The 13363-nt window shown below is 39.5% G+C and overlaps 1 protein-coding gene across 4 annotated transcripts in view; it reads right to left on the reverse strand.

The window, feature by feature from the left end:
• sema6cb (semaphorin 6Cb) overlaps positions 1 to 7842 on the reverse strand; it is a 109919-nt gene extending 102077 nt beyond the window's left edge. For 2 of the 4 annotated variants that reach the window (XM_079469678.1, XM_079469676.1), the window contains exon 1: positions 7555 to 7842. The gene's annotated coding sequence lies outside the window, so the exon portion shown is untranslated. The remainder of the gene's footprint in view (positions 1 to 7554) is intronic. The other 2 variants (XM_079469679.1, XM_079469677.1) reach the window with 1 other exon arrangement.
• Positions 7843 to 13363: the final 5521 nt, after the last annotated feature.

Consider the following 13363-nt stretch of genomic DNA (forward strand, 5'->3'; position numbering starts at 1 on the left):
TCGACAGGGTCCAAACCAAACCCAGGTTATCTGCACACACTCACAGAAATTGGCTCAGACGCACAACGCCATATAGGCCGCTGAGCTTGAAACTCTCGCAGTTCAGCCTCTTTTTTTCCACAGAGCCGCCGCACAAGAATACCTTGACCGTTTCTACAAAGGTCACGCTAGACTTTTCATTTACAGAGGCAAGGAGCGTAGCAAAACTATTTAAAAATATAACTTTGAGCAATCATCATTGCCTGGCTTCCAAAAAATATCTATAATAAATTGTTGAATAATCATCCATCGAGTGGCTCGCAGTGTATGCAGACAGAAATAAGTCATTCTAAGGTAATAAAAGCATAACAGTTCATCATGTAAGGTGTTTATACACCTCTGAAGACATAGTTACGTATATCATATTGCATTTCTGTCACTAGATCTTCCAAAGATGTCCACATTGGACCTACAATCTCCAATAAAGCACCGGTGCCACAGCCATCTAAAAACATGTCTAAGAAGCGATTCACTACAAGTATTGGTGGTCACACTGAAACTCCTGAAGATTGACCACATGCGCACACGCGCAAATTAATTCTCAATTTCTCAAATCAAAGCTGTGCTATGCTGCCTGTCCCGGATGAATGGCGTGTGGCGTTGCCGTACCACGGGATTCCACCGCCTCGCCGTGGGGAAAGAATCTCCTATCTTCAATGCGTAATTTCCTGCTCCGTTTCACTCTTTAGAGCCATAAAAAATTTCATTTTAAAAACATGTAGTGAAGCAGTCAAGTCATTTATCCAGCACTAACTCTGATGAGCGCAATTCAGATGCGCTCTTTATAGCCGCCTATAAAAAGGGATTGCGAAACAAAACATACAAACCCTGAAACATTCCGACAGTCTCTCAAAGGTCACCGTCATGCGACCAATATAAAACACATAATCCACTTTCTTTTCTGTCCAAATTCACATTCCTTCCCTTTGACAAAGTCGATAATGCCAAACACCTAAAAATAAGTAATTTCCCCCTCCGTTCTGCTCTCTTTCACCTGACGTCTTCATGTTTGTCTCTCCATTTAAGCTTGTTTACCTGCTCCCGTTCTGGGAGTCTGAGAGTTTTGTGAACTTTCCAAAACCGAAATCTTCAGTTCCAGGATCCACTAACAGGCTGCTAATCATTGCAAGAGAATGTGGTTTTCTTTATGCAAGGCTTATACAAAACCACACACTCCTTAAATCAGATCCCACGCTCTAAATTCATTAGAGGGTGATGGAAGCAACACAAATGGCTACATAATACCCAATATCAAGTTATCTACGTATGAACAACGCTTTATCTTCCCCCGCGAGGGAAAGAGGGGTTAAAATTAAGTCTTTACCGAGGCATTCTGGGAAATGTGCATGTTATAAACGAGCCCCGAGACTTCAAAACCAGATTAGAAAGTTGAAGCTGCACTACAATTCCAGCCCAAGCAGGTAATCAATGCGGCAGGAAGAGTTGTTCCATTATAAAGTGATTAAGAGATCATTTAAAGCACAATCTGGAGCAGCCCCAAAACCACCACCCTGGACTGAGACAATCAATAAACTGTATGTATGGAGAACAGTAATTAAAAAGGAAAGCTGCGACCTCCATTCCAAATGCAGGTTGGCATTAGGGAAGGCGAGGGAGATTAGGATGGAGGCTGGCGAACGAAAGAAATGTTCGTGCCCGTGGATGTGAGCTCAGCTTTGAATCCCGGCATACCAATGTGACGGGCACAAAAAGGTGTCTGTGTGGAAAAGCCTGGAGGCTGGGGGTCTGACTGAATATTCAAATGAGTAAAAAAGGGTTATCATGACTCTGTAATCGGAGTGGGAAGGAGAACATAAAAAAAAGTAAAACAATAACACACATCAGTGATTTCACGTTGTTAATATTCGGTCTCCATTTAGCTCCCATTAGTCAGCTGGCTTTACGTCCTTACAAGACAGTAGTGTGTGCTTTTGTTTCTCATGTGAATCACAGAGTATGAATGTGTATGTAGTAGATCTACATTTGTTTATAAAAGCAACAAAAACAATAATGCTAAAGGTGCTGCATGTCAAATTTAGGAGGATCTATTGGCATAAATACAATATAATATACATAACCATGTCTTTAGAGGTGCAGTGTTTCCCATACAATGTATTTACTTTTTTCAATGGCATTTTACCCAGGTATTTTAATGGCCGCCCATGTATATTTGGCATCACATTATGTAATTTCTTATCAATCCGTGATAATGACTGTATCGGTGATCCAATAACTAGTGGATGAACAGCGCTTCCGCGTCTTCTCTCTTTCCTGACTTGTTTGGTGTGACTGGCGCGTCCTCCTCTTCCATGTTCCCGTGCACTCTTACGAGGAGCTTCAGGTATGTGCGCGAGCCCTCTGCCTCTCGTCCGCACGTGTGGTCATCTTCATGTAGTGTATTTAACTGTCACTTGCATTTTAAATCAAAGAAGGGTTCATAATCCAGCAACACATTGTCTAGAAAAAGCAAACAGCATATAGCCGCTCTATAATGTAGATGTACTGTGTTGTGATTTTGTCCAATGATGTTGCGTTTATAATACAAGAATAATATATTTTAGTAGCAGTTCGAGTGAATGCTGGTGGCATTTAATTGTAAAATACAGTATAATCAGATCAGAGATCAGTATGACGGATCAGAGAGTAGAAGAAAAACAGATACCAAGTGTTTACACGAACACGTCGCAAACACGACACGATAACGTCACAAATATAGTACTTCGTTCGTGACGTCACAAGAGCCACAAGTCTGTCAAATTATTTGGGAAACACTGAGAGGTGCATATTGTGTGACCGTACATAATGAAGCGTTATGCTTATATTACCCAAGAATGGGCCCTTACTTGGAATTCACAACATTGTTTTTTAGAGTAATATATTAATATATCTGTTTATTGAAATCAAATTAAATATCGGTCTAAATATTACTTGAATAACTCAAAGAAAAATTGGGTGAGACACGGAGAGAGGACCCAGGTGCAGACAGCGGGTAAGGGGTTAACAGATAATTTAATAAATAATAAAACAAAGACCCACGAGGGGGTTACAGAACAAAACATGGATACAATACCTTGAACAAAACTGGACTAAGACTAACTATACTATACACAAAGACTTAAAATAAACTCAAAACAAGAACTACAATTACACTAAACTAGACTGACAAGACACATGGACTCGCCACACAACCACAATGAACCAGCACAAGACAGAAGACACAAGGGCATTAAATAAGGGACCAAATCAAGAGGGGAACAGGTGTAGGGCGTTAATCAATAAAGAGGGTAACGAGAGGATGGGAACAAAGACGAGACCGGAGAGAGAGTATGGAAGGCCATAAGAACAATAATTGTCTCTCTCCACATTAAACATGAGGTTCTGTCATGATCCTGCCACTATACTAAGAGAAACATGACATGATGCAGCAGAATCATGACAAATAGAAATGTTGCCTCAGCACAATACTTGTACTTGAAAATAAATAGAAACTAAGCTAACATTAAAACAAATTATACTTAATATAGCAATATAACATATAAACTAATAAATAATAAGCTCAAAACAAAATATAGCAAAAACAAAAAATACAAAAATTTCATTCAAAATATTAACAAAACTAAAGACAAGACTATATTAACTTTGCCCTTCACTTGTCGATAAAATAGTATTATGCTTTTAAGTGCTATATTAGTATTTACTAATATAATTTATAAATAAATAACATAACATAAAAAAGTTATGCATCTTTGCAGCATCTCTTCTGTCAATTACATCAGAAAATCATTTTAATCCTGCTATACTCTTATTGTATTTAAACAAACACCTTTTTCTGGCTACTACAAGTAATCTTCTTAGATAATTGTCTTAGGTCAAAACTAAGAACTTTGTTAGGCTTTCTAATCTATAAACCTCCAACTGTTGATAATTACATGTCTATGTGGCAAAGCGCACAGATGATGTCCATAGAGCTTAACTTGTCTTTAACCAAAAATATTCTTTCCAGTGCTCTTTGCCCCTGACTAAAGCCTTCAAAAGGACATGAGGATTTGATAATAAAAAAAATGGCATGGTAACAAAATCGTTTGCTTTGGACATCTGTTATTACTCCAGCCCCTACAAGTCACCGATTACACGCACAGAAATGAATGAAACAACAGAAATGTTGTGTAGTGAACAAAGCTGTTATACTCCGCACAAGACCCGATTTTCTTTTCTCTGCATTTAATCTATCCTAATTTGCAAACATATCTATGTCTTTGTATAGTATCTGGACACACTCCATATCAGCGTGCTTTGCAGGAGTGGCCAGTTGTCTGCGTCTCTCCATCTGTGGCTGCTGTGGTTCTGCTTGAGATGTTTGACAAGAGGTAAAAGTTTCAGAAAAATGTCTTAAAAAGCTGCTGTAGGCCAGGCAGCCTGTTGTTTGGCAGAAGGAAACCGAGGGTTGAGGCCTGTATTTCATCCAACGTGAAGTCCAACACACACTCTTGCTCTCTCTCTCTCATGCGCTCTCTCTCAGCTTGCATCACTGTTTTTCTTTTTTCAGTTGAGTTCAGTGCTTTCTCACTCTGCTTTTGCAGCCTCGTGCTAGATCTGCTGGTAGTAACACCACTTGCCTTCAGTCAGTATGAATGAGTTTTGGGATTCTGGAATGATTCTAAAATGTAGCAGAAGTGTGAATGTGTGACAAATTTGCATTGTCGAACACCAACAACTGGATGACAGGATTTAGCATGACGATGCCATACATTACAACAGATTATGGAGGACCAACGTCTACATCATGAACCCTCCAGTGTAACCTGGGACCTTTTGAGCTCTTCGGCATTCCCGTAGCAAATGAAAACCTGCAGAAAACATCCTATTAACGAACGCTACGATCCATCTACCGCACTCTCTGCGGAAGCGCTTTCACATCCTCGCAGCGCAACCGTAAGAGGTTCATAATAGCTACTAGCTAGAATGGCAAATGTTATACCCACCCATGAAGAGGGAGCCAGGTTTGAAGGCCAAGGCCCACTGATCGTGATGCCATGCTAGGGCTGACTGCCCCGCAAGAAGGGCTGCGTAATAGATGATGCAGAGGCCCCGGGTCTGGCAGGTAATAATTCACTCCCTAGGGGTATGAAACCCCTCAATGGACTCAGGCAGCCAGGCAGGAACAAACAGCTCCGATTCTACAGCGCCCCACAGCCTCTCAACAGCCTCGTAGCCTTTCCTCCAGGTATTTCTAGCAGCTATTGGCTACCCAGTTGCTATGGGTTACAACAATCAACATGAAATATGAGGGGCCATTATGGTGCCGTGAACTCCCTAGGGTAACTAATTGAAAGTGATCTATTGTGTCTCACAGCCAGTCTAGAACAGGTACATGTAGCCATTTAGTCCAGGTTCACATAAATGAATCGATTCGGTTCTGAAATGAACTAGCGTTTGTTCCTTTCCAGAGTTTCAATCCATCATAAAAATAGCTGTGAATAACTAAACCAAGAAAAAAGTCTTCAAAGTAAATTGCCTTTGTCTGATGAAATAGGAAAAAAACAAAGGTAGATGATGGCTTTGATCCAATCATAGTACCAAGGTTATTTTAGCTCTCATTACCCTAAGAGCCATTACGAGCTCACAGCCATCCGCAGCACGCAGTTAGCGTAACATCATTTGGGGCAAAACTACAGCAACGGAAATTGGAAATAAAATTACACCCCGGGCTATATGCATCATTACCTCTGCCCAGAGGCAGCCATGATGGGGTAAGATAAAACCAGAGGTAAGTTTAAGGTTGGAGGGGGAAGTTCCGTGTGTCTGACTACAGAGACCTCCAAATGCAAATAAACTCGAACAAGATGAGCAAGTTAATGATTACAGTTAATATTAAAACCAAGGACTGGATAGTAGCTGCGATCACTTCGATTTGAAGGAATGAGATCGGGGTTGCAAGATTGCTTTTCATTTAAGGCAAAACAATCGAAACAAACAGAATGCTAGAGAAGAAATGTATACTGAAAGAATTCCCCTATCGCCCTTTAAGTGACTTATATACCTACAAGAAAAACTAAACACACATTTTTCAAAAACTGCAATGAGACAGCGGTGACCTAGAGCAGCAGTCATGAAAACAGGGTGATGACAACACATGCCAAATGACTGCACGCAACAAGGATTTCAACTAATCTTACAGTCCTAAAATCAGTTAACTAAGACAAAGAAAAAACCTTTTGAAAGGAAAAACAGCTCAGTCTCTAGCTGTACTCATGACAATGCTTGAGCTCATTAACGTTGTACTTGGGCCACCAGAATCACTGGTTGAATATTTTAAGAGCGCTTATATAAGAATTATGAACCAAACCCGCCCATTAAATAACAGTTATCAAGCCTTTAAAAAAAGGAAAATGTATAATGAAAGCCCAGCGAGCTTTTCATTATTCAATAAGTCTTTGATGATTTAAGACAACCTCGGGCTCAATGACAGAAATATACCTCCTGCAGCCGGAGGGATGAATCCTGCCTATGGTCTGGCTCAGGGCTGATTTTGTCAGCGACCAAAAACGCCTAAATGCGATCAATGGCTCTTAAGCACCTTTAAACGCAGTTAATCTGTAAGCGAGGGCTTTGTTATTTTATCCTACGAAAACGGAGATCATTGTGGAACAATAACAGAATGCGCTTCGTGTATGTTTGTTCATAAAGAAACAAAGAAAACAAAATGAGTTCGATATTCTGAATGCATCCTACACTAACAAGAGTTGTCATATTAAATATGTATTTACAGAGCCAATAACTGGAGTAACATTGCCACGTTAAAGGTTTGCACGCGCAATTACGCAGCCTTTTAAATTGCTCCGTCCGGTATACAGCTGCCAGGTGTGCAACATGCTTCAGAAATACTGCACTCTTAGCCTTGTGCATAGGGTTAAACGACAGCGACCACAACCAAAAACAAGCATTTCGACCTTTCGGGAGCGGGATACGACGCTGTCTGCGTGTATTCGCTCCTCTAGCGCGCTGAAAGTGCTGTGCGTGCGATCTAAACAACTGGACGCGTTTCGTGTGAGGATCTTAAGTCTTTCACGTGCAAACACGTACAGCGACCGCAAATACAGGTTAAACTAGAAAGCGAGTCTAAGAAAAATCCATGGCATCAAAGTGGCCAGCGTGAGTCATTCGATGTCAACAACGTTGTCACAGCATTAGAAACATTAAATGCAGACAACCAACTTACATGTTCAATGCAGAGCAATGCTCGGATCCGAGCGTACATACGTACGACAAACACCTAAATCGTGCAACACTAACAAGCGCAGTAATTCATATCAAAGCGGCGCTGTTTGTTTCAATACAAACTGCCTTTATGTCGACTCGCTGCAATATTCACAGAACTGAAATTCTCTCCAAAACTATTGCAATGTATTTTCATCCAACGCAAACTTCTCCGACTGTCACGGTACGGAGTTCAGATCAAATAGGAGAAGAACGCAAGGGGCAAACTTCTAACGATGAAGAAAACAGCCCGTTTACCTTTGTTTCCTTTTAATGTTCCTTTGTGTGCGTGTAGGACGCTGATTCCTCACAGGCTCGAAGCTCGTCCGTCTTAAAACACAGACGAAACAGAAAATCGGATGGTTTGTTTAGCGTTTCCCCAATAGGTTTGTTTTCTTCGTTAATCGCATCGGTAAGCTCCTTGGCGCACACACAGTTGACACACGCCTATGAAAAAGCAAGACTGCGCTTAAACTCTATTACATTGACAACGATCGCTCCTAAAACACGCCCCCTGGTTGAGTGACATGTAGATTATCCAATCGTAGAAGTGTTTGGATGTTTCTCTTTAAAAGTTCCCCAGAAGCCCCGCCCAGAACGTGCCCTGTATGAACTCCCTGTACGAGACTAGTAAACCAGTACATTTCCAAAACAGCTAGCGTGGCTGGACTCTGATGGCCAAAGGTGTAATAGCACGTAGAGTTACCTTATGAAATGAATGCATTTGTTCCACTATGTGGATTTGTAACAGTGTTTAATGGCAACACGTTGTCTGTTGGTTGCAGCACATGCTTTGGAAAGCAAACAGTCAGCGGCGTGGCTTTGGGTCCAGAGGTACTCTGGGATAACGCATGGAGGAGATAAACTTGGTTCAGTGGGCACTTTTAGAGGGCTCAGCTCTCCATTGACAAGAGATTTCCTGCAGAGCTTAGCCATGGAACATAAAACCTGGGTGTTCTGCCATGGTCAAACACTTTGGTCGCCAGCCATGTGAATGTCGAGCACCTTTTTGACCTTTATATAGATATTTTTGTGTCATAAATAGAAAACAATTGATTAATTTCTGGTTTGGGGAGAGGGTGTACAAAGACCTTTGCGAAAGATAAACAGGTTTGTAGGTGAAAGACATGAATGAGAAAAAACGTGCCAAACTATTTAAGTGGTTTCAGTACTTTAAGTGCAAACGGTCAAATCGTCTTTATGTTTTGCGTGGTCATGCTTTTCATGGACCATGTTTTTTTGGGTTGGTTTGGAGCGTTTACAGACAGATTTATCTGAGTAATTTCTTTTGGCGGTTGGATGTTTGCTAGAAGCCCAGTAACTGTGGTGAGCTTACTGGAAGAGGAACAAATCCAAATTCATTCACTGTAGATTTGCCTATAAGCTCTGTTATATCCTTCAATGAAATATGGGCTCTGCTTACTGTTCTGTACATGTTGGCAACATTTTCCATATTTCTTTCTCTTGACCTGCCACTGTAGTAAGTGAGCCATCAAGAGAGCCATGTGATGAAGAGAATGGTTTTGATTCTGGTTTGTGTGTAACTCTTTGGAGGATCTATTGACAGAAATGCAATATAATATACATAACTACGTTTTCACAGGTGTATAAAGATCTTACATAATGAAGCGTTATGTTTTTATTACCTTAGAATGAGCTATTTCTATCTACATGTGGATCCCTTGCATGAAATTCGCCATGTTGTTTCTACATTAGCCCTTAACTAACAAACCGATCTACAAAGTACGTTTCTTAAATGGCTCTCACTAAATCCTTGGTGTTTCGAGTTACGAAACCTTTACCCTAACCTGACTCTTTCCATATAAACTATGCCAAAAAACACGGTTGCGTAATGACGTCAGTCTCGAAACACCAAGCATTTAGTGAGAGCCTTTCTTAAATACGTTATCTCCTTTGGCAAGGAAGCGGAAACGTGACGACATTGAAAGGGAGGGAAGGCATGAGCCACTGCTTGCAATTCGCAACCTCGCCGCTAGATGCCGCTAAATTCCATACACTGGACTTTTAAAATTTTGTCTTTACTTTTTCTGATTTAGGGTGAAGACCCAAAGTCTGACATTATTGGTAAAAATGTCAGATTATTTTTTTTACCGTTTTTATTAAAATAATTATATTGTAAGTATTAAATCCCAATTAAAATTCCAGGTTAAACAAAACAGATGACTTTATACACTTTACTGTCAAATTTTTCAGGTTTATATTTGATTTATTTTTTTATACTACCAAATTAAGTGTTTTACAGACAACCCATAGAGACTTTGACCCATAGAGAGTAATAAAATGGAAAAACAATTTAATTCAATTCAGTTTTATTTTATATAGCGCTTTTCACAATGTTTCAGGAAAGCTTTATAGGAAAAAAGACAAAGATAAACAAAAGTTCGTATTAGTATTAAAATAACAAGGGTCCATCTTTTCTCTTGATTGTTGACCGAGATTGCCTGGGCTCGAGCTGGGATGAGATTAACAGGACCTCGCAGGAGGATGGCACACATGAAGTCCACAAGTTCTCGCATGCGGAATGGCGCATGAAGTCTACAGGTTCTCGCATGAGGATGGCACCTGACGATCAGCTAGTGCTGGTGTAATGTGTAATTACATTATATTTATAATTACAGGATATAAGCATATATTTTAGATTGATTTCCCCGTTTCTTTTGTAAATTTGTTGTCTTTTTCTGTAATTATATATTTTTTGACTGTATTTCAAAAATAAAGATAATAAAATGAATCTTGTTTAAAAAACGACAAAAACTATGTTTCCCTGTTACAGTATTCTCGTAAATTTGCAGTCTTTTCAGTAATTTTTCTTTACTGTATTTAAAAAATACATAAAAAATCCAAATGACTGATTGTTTTGACTGAAATTTTTACAAATAAAGGTCACCTATTAGTAGAATTTCAACATGTTTTCCTTTTGGAATAACCATTGTAAATAAGCTTCGAATGCTGAGCTCCTGAAGCTAACATGTTAACATTCTTTCAAACATTTAGTCTTCACTATCATTGCCAACATGGACACGAAACCTCAAAGTGCTGTGTGGTTTATCATATGACCTGCCCACACTGTGTTTATACATACACACATAAACACACACCGACTTGCTGGCTTCACATCCTGTTGCTGTCATCATCTCTAGCAAATCATGTGGTTAGTAATCCAGAAGACTCCTTCCAGTGTTCCAGGGCAAAAACACACACACTGTTAGTTCTTTGAACTCTATTGCTTGATAACATTAAATGCTTACCTTGACTTGTGTTTTCACATTCACTTTAAAACTTTAATTGAAAGGGAGGGGTCATTTTATATCCTTGCGGTCCATTTATAATGTTAATACTTTTATAATCTAGTTCTTTATGACCATTTTCCATCCTCTTTCTGACCCTTAAAATTAAGCGGGCCATTTTATGTGGCTTTGCCTTTAGGAGCTTGATATAAACAACTTCATTCGCATGTGAAATGAGATACGCCGTTGTGCTGCACTTACTTATGAGCTTTTGGTTAACTGTCAAGTCCAATATAAGTATTTAGCTAAAGCATCCTTAGAAAACAGCCCTCTAGCTAAGCCTGCTTTACATTGTGGCAGGGACACAAAACAATCCTGAAATCTCTGGTTTTGACAATTTGTGCTGCATGTTTTAGCATAGATTAATTTGTCAAACTTCCACAATGGGAAGCAGACATGGGACTTTGTTAAAATAGACAGTTTTGTATGCATCAGATCAGCTTCTGATTGAATTTCGCTAATGACACTTCATTTACACAGACTTGCCAAAACATTACACTATCATTATACATCAAGACAATTATCTCAATTCAGCACAAATGACTTGTTTTTTAACAATACAGTGGGTTCCAAAAGCATGACCACATTACAAAAATGAGTTTCAGAAACATTAGGATATAAAATGAATAAGAAACGATGAAAATGATAAACATTAGAAAAAACAACATTTGGGCGATGTTAAAAGCTTCCGTTAAAGTAACCCTTGGATGCTTGCAGCATCCGTGATCGTAGTTGGCTAATCCATAATTGTAGAAATAGATACAAATACACAAAAACAGATCTACAAACACATGAACAAAGAATGAAGAAGCAATAACATGACACGTCAAGCAATAATCTTGTGTATGACTCACAGGAACAAAAAGCCAAAAGGAAACTGACACAAGAGCTCGGAGTAACATACCAGCATCCTCATGTTTATATAATTTCAATTTCAAGCATATTTTTATTATTGTTAAGGCTGAGGTCTTTCCTTTTAGCATCTTCTCTCTGTCTACTTGTTCTATTTCCAGAACATTCGGATTCAATTGGCAGATGGTGTATCAGTGTAACAGCTCAGTTTTGCTGTGTCTCATTAACAGTGCTTCTTTCATTTCAGCGTATTACAAACGCGAGCACAGCAAAATTGCAACGTGTCGGCTGGTCTGACCTCCACAGCGGCCACTTTTATTAATGAGTGTATCAAAACCTGCCTCAGGTCAAAAATAAGACTTTATCTGTTACATTGTTCACCTCAAATCTAACAACATAACAAAAGCTAAGATCAGTTCCAGGGTTTCAGAAGCAATGGAGTAGTTCGGATGTCAAATGAAGAAATGTAGCCAACTTGAATGAAGGTCATTTAAATGTCCAGTTTATGGGATTTGGCAGCATCTAGCGTTGAGGTTGCTTCTTGCAACCAACGGCTCACTTTCCCCTTCTGAAGCACTAAGGATTCTGACACAGGACTAAGATGTTGTCACGTCTTCTCTTCTTCGCCGGCAGTTGGTTGACAAATAGCTAGCAAGCTTTAAATACTTTAATATCCCCAAACCATGATCTTAATCCATGATGCGCCTCTATTAAGCGCCTGGCTGTCATGAGGAAATGAGGTCATAAAATGAAGTATCATTACATTTACGCATTTGGCAGACTTTTTTATCCAAAGCTACTTACATAGCATTATCCTATACATTTGTCGCTAAGTATGTGTAATCCCCTGAGATGGAACCCATGACCTTGCCGTTGTTGGCGCCATGCTCTTACCACTGAGCTACAGGAAGGATACATGTCATTAAATGTCAAAGTATACACTTTAATTTGACAGTTTACTTTATTATTGATATTTTTTTATTTAACAGAATTTTCGCGTATTTATTTACAAGTCAGCAGTAAAATGAAAACATGAAAAATATGTATATTTTTCTTCAAAATTAAAAGTATCTGAATTTGAATTTTATTTTACAGTATTTTTCTGTATATTGTAGCATTTTTTGTGGGGTGATCTTTCTGTTGGAGAAAAACAGGATCAGGTCTGAGTGCTGTTGTTCTAAAACTTAGCTGTGAACAACAAAACGTATCAACAAGTGTCTCTGTCACCTTCAGCTATCCATTAAGAATTAAATTATGTGCTGTGTGCGAGCATTGTATTCACATTCCGCCGAAGAAAATGAGTTGACCCTGCAGAGCAGTTTGGTGCACCAAATCTAAATTCCCCTCATCTCTCAATGTCAAAATTACATTTCATACTCTATGAACTCTTCGAAGCTGAACTTCCTCATTTGACTAAACAGAGAAGGCATTTTCCAGCATCAGCATCGTCTAAATGCGGTTTTCGGTAGCAGAGTTGGTGTTGGCTCTCGGAAGAACTAAAGATTATCGCCTAGTTTAAGTGGGATAAAATAATTTTGCATCCGTGTGTCTACAGCTCCCACTCTCTCTATCTGACATACAGAGACATGACTTAAACCCTGGGGCACATAAATGATAATAAGGAAAATTTCTTGGTAAGCGTGAGGTCAGGTGGGGGTCAGCTCTGCTCTGCCTCTGGGTCTCCGTGCCATCCAGGTTCAGGGTCTCTAAAGCCTAGCTTCCACTAGCTTAATCTGCTGTTGTCCTGGATGGTCTGCTTTAGGCAGCGCTGTCTTTTCAGGCCAAAAGAAAGACTGCAAAATGATGCTCTCCTAAGTTAATCAGACACAGAACATAATTCTGTGACTTTAACTGAATTTTCATCAGTGCCTACTGGATATTCTGCCAAGACAAGTAATGGAGTTCAA

The sequence above is a fragment of the Barbatula barbatula genome (genome assembly GCF_947034865.1).
Source record: "Barbatula barbatula genome assembly, chromosome: 12".
Lineage (NCBI taxonomy): Eukaryota > Metazoa > Chordata > Actinopteri > Cypriniformes > Nemacheilidae > Barbatula > Barbatula barbatula.